Source organism: Benincasa hispida, chromosome 3 (genome assembly GCF_027475165.1).
Source record: "Benincasa hispida cultivar pf3 chromosome 3, pf3_genome.v1.1, whole genome shotgun sequence".
Lineage (NCBI taxonomy): Eukaryota > Viridiplantae > Streptophyta > Magnoliopsida > Cucurbitales > Cucurbitaceae > Benincasa > Benincasa hispida.
This window is the reverse complement of record NC_143480.1, coordinates 53835298-53840056: the sequence shown is the minus strand read 5'-3', so window position 1 is coordinate 53840056 and position 4759 is coordinate 53835298.

Genomic DNA, 4759 nt, shown 5'->3' with positions numbered 1-4759 from the left:
GCTTCTAATTTGCGGGTCCATAAGGTCCCCATGTTAGCACGCTAAGGATAGTAATGAGGAATTATTTGAATTTTTCAAATTACTTAAAAGAATTTTATATTAACATGATTAATATATAGTGTATTTTGATACATTATAGAATATCGTTAATTATAAATATGATCTATAATTCAAACTACATAAGAGTGATATATTTGAATGAGATTCATATATTAAATTTATTTGAATTGGATTCATATAGAATTACAGTATTAGAGAGATGTATTTGAATGAGATTCAAATATTAGATTTATATTAATTTCATTCATTAAGAAATATATGCATATAAATATGTGATATTTATATGTTAATTAATTAACCTTATATTAATATGATTTATTATATATATATTTTTTAATTTATATGTTAATTGATTAATTAGTGGTTAATTAATTAATTAACAAATGATGTAGAATGGAAGCTAATATAAATGATATTTAATTAATTGTATATTAAATATGATTTAATAAATAGTTATTTAATTTTACATGTTAATTGATTAATTAATAGTTAATTAATCAATTAACAAATAATGGAAAATGGAAAAAACTTGGAGAAGGGGTTACCCTCTCCTTATAAATACATCATTATAACACATTTAGGGTAAGAGTTTCATTTTGTGAAGGGAAAACCTAGCCTCCACTCTCATATTCTCTCCATTCTCTCAAGAACATTCATCTACCTTCCATTCCTTCTTCCAAGGTGTCAGAGTCCACACGTCTAGCTCCTTGGAATCCTAGACCATAATGAGTAAGCTCTTGTAGTGGTGTCTTTGTTTGTTGAGAGATTCAAATTTGTTTTGTTGCAAAAGAGAGAAAAACGTGAAGAAAGGGGGAATCTTCAAGGGTGAGTTTTCTTCTTCCCTTTCTTCTCTTCTTCTTCATTATGAGCATACTTAGGCTTATTTGAATGTTTATCCTATTTTGTGTGAATTAGTTCACTATTTTTATGTTTTATAAAATCATTTTTCAAAATGCAAGGTGATCATATGCTTTCATGGGAATCTGATTCCCTTCAATTGGTATTAGAGCCAATTCTTGCAATTTTAATTTTTTATTTTTAGAAACAAAAAATAAAGAACATGGTGGATGCTTTTTCGGCCTATTTTCACGAGATGAGCACTGTAAATTTCATTTGGGTATTTTTTTGACTTAATAGATGTTCTCAGTATTTGGCATAAGGCATATTTTACTTGATTTGATCATGTAAGGGCCCTTTTTTTTTTTGTTTGTTGATAATTTTACTGTAAATCAAGTCTGTAAGTTCGTGTCGTTCATGGAAAAAAGTTGTTATGAAAAGAACCTAAAAAAACAAAGGCAAAACACGAAAAAACAGAGAGAAATAATGCAGTTCGATTTTTCAGGGACAACTTTCAGAATTTTTAGATTACTAAAGTTCTAACCGTTGGATTGTACTGAAATTTGGTCAGTACGTTTAAGATACATAGGTTCTCATTTTGAACGATTGGATTGTCATTTTGATTTCTGGTTTATCCGTCGTCACTGTCGAATAGAAGTAGTTTTTTTTCCTATTTTCTTTTAAAAATTTCTAAAATCTAGATTATGTTTAAATTATACGATTGATATGTTGCATATTGTATGTCATATAGATATAAAATCCCACCTTAGGATAAACATGTTTCATGCATCCATTTAATATAAGTGTTATATTGTGGTTGCATGATTAGTTAAGCATGCTCATGCATCTTACTAGAATATAATTGCTATATAATATGATAGCATGTGAATTGATTTCATTAGTGATAATGTAATTGTCATATTGTTTAATGAAAAGAAAGTTATATATTTATTTTTATGGATGATAATTATAAATGTTATTTTATTAGATAAAAATAAACTTTGCATTGAGCATGACATTATTTAGATATATACAATGGTTATATTTGATCAAGGTTTTGATAATTTCAACATTTTATAATAGTTATAAGTTTAATTAAATAGAATAAAATCTAAAATCAAGAGTTGCATGCAAACATAGGTTCAAATTAATTTCTTAGTCATACTACTTCTTTGGTTGCTTCACATAGAGCTACATAATCCGCTTCCATGGTAAAGTCAGCAATACAACTTTTTTTATACTCATTCATACTATAGCTTCTATATTTAGAGTGGATAATGATCCTGAAGTAGATTTCCTGGAATCAACATCAGTCTGAAAATTAGAATCAGTGTATCCAATAAGGATCAAATCCTTAGAACCATACATGAGCATATAGTCTCTTGTTCTCCAAAGATACTTGAGAATATTCTTAACGACAATCCAATGATCATATCCAGGATTAGACTGATATCTACTGACTATTCCAACTGCGAAGCATATGTCTGGGTGTTTACACAACATGGCATACATCAAACTTCCAACTTCTAATGCATAAAGAATTCGTTTCATAACCTCAACTTCTTGAGGTGTCCTAGGACATTGTTCTTTAGACAAATGAATTCCATGCCTAAAAGGTAACAAACCTTTCTTGAAATTTTGAATTTTATATCTAGACAACATCTTGTCTATATAAGATGCCTAGATAACGCTAGCGTTATGCTCTTGCGATTACGAACTATTTGGATTCCAAGAACAAACTATGCATCTCTCAAGTTCTTCATTTAGAATTGTGACTTCAGCCATTTCTTTACGTCAGCCATGAATTCTACCTCATTTCCAATGAGTAGAATATAATCAACATATAATACCAAAAAGCTATAGTTTTATTGACAATTTTCTTGTAAACACAAGGTTTGTCAACTGTTCAAAACCATAAGATTTTATCACAGTGTCAAATCTCATATTCCAGGATCGAGATGCTTGCTTCAACCCATAAATGGATCTATTGAGCTTGCAAACCTTTTGCTCTTGACCCTACTCTATAAACCTCTTTGGTTGAGACATATAGATACTCTCTTCAAGATAGAAATTCAGAAAAGCTATCTTGACATCTATTTTTCATATTTTGTAATCATAAAAAAGACAACAATGGGTAAGAGTATTCTAATTGATTTAATCATGGAAACTGGAGAAAAGGTTTCTTCATAGTCTATCCCCCCTCTTTGGGTAAACCCTTTTGCTACGAGTCTAATCTAGAAGAAATATGGGGTTCTGCTTCTGGTGGCAACATGCTATGGGGTGGCGGTCCCGCTTATGGGGTCAAATCAATACGTTCGAAGAAGAAAGATTGGAATATCAATCTCATCGATCTCATAAGTATCATACCAAATCCCATCAATCGAATCGCTTTTTCGAGAAATACGAGACATCTAAGTCATACAAGTAAAGAGATATATTCATTGATAAGAAAAAGAAAAAATGTGAACGGTGATTGGGATTGGATTGATGATAAAATAGAATCCTGGGTCTCGAACAGTGATTCGATTGATGATAAAGAAAGAGAATTCTTGGTTCAGTTCTCCACCTTAACGACAGAAAAAAGGATTTATTTAGACCCCTCTCTTCGTCTTAGGTCGACGGATCTTCTCCATTGAAAGATCCCCTATATGGATAATACACATTCCAGTTCAACGAGCCTAATTCTAATTGTTTTGTTCCGAAGCAAACCACGGGGCGGTTCGTCCTATTTAGATATTCACGACCAAGAAACACTGGATTCTCTTTCGGGTAGGCCCTGAAAGGAGAAGGAAGGCTGGAATGCCAACAGGCCTCTATTATTGAATTCACCCGACCCGATAGTACCCCATTTTTGGAACGTCCAGTGCCAAAGTCACTGAATGGGTAAGTCGCTTTGTAGGTCCATACCTTACCAGCTTGGTCTCGTTTTCTCTTGTAGATCCATTTGCAACCAGTAGGTTTTATCCCATTTGATTGATCTACAAGTTTCTAGGCTGAATTGAAGTACATAGACTTCATTTTGAGGTCCATGGCTTTTATCCATTGGTCTCGATCCACATCTTTCATTGCTTGTTTAGAGGTCAATAGATCCCCTAAGCCATCATCTGGTACGACAACCTGAGTTTCTATCAAACCCATGTAACGATCAGGTTGTTGAACAATCCTTCCATTATGTCGAGGCACTCTCAACTCTTGCGAAGGATGTGACGAACCAATTTCATCAACTCTTGTCGAAGGACCAACTTGATCAACAATCCTTGTTGATTTTTCTATAGTTTTTGTGGACATTTCATTTAGCACTAGCTTACTGCAAGGTTGATGATTCTTTATGTGGTCTTCCTCTAAGAATGTTGCATTTGTCAATACAAATACTTTGTCATCTTGAGGATCATAAAATTACTATATTTTGTCTCTTTGGGGGTATTTTATAAATGGCATACTTTTGAACGACAATCCAGTTTCTTCGGGTTCTGTACCAATACATGTGCTGGACATCCCCAAATCCAAAAGTGACGTAAACTAACTTCATCTGTAGCACTTTACAACTCCTTGTAACAACTATAGAGTGGCCGCATCCAATAGTATTACCAGAATAAGGCACCCAATCTTATTTATATACTATAGATCATTTTGACTATTTACTCGAACTCGATCCACTTTTTTGTCTCTATATAAAGTTCAAGTATTCACGTAAGAGTTATGGATCTTCTATTTTATTGGATTTATTTCTAAAACGAAATAAACAATTCATATATTCAATATCAACTTTATTCATATTTTAGAATAAGTTTTATTGTTTACAAACCATGAGTTTTAAGACATAAAACCCAACAAACTCCTACTTGGACTAAAACTCCAGCGT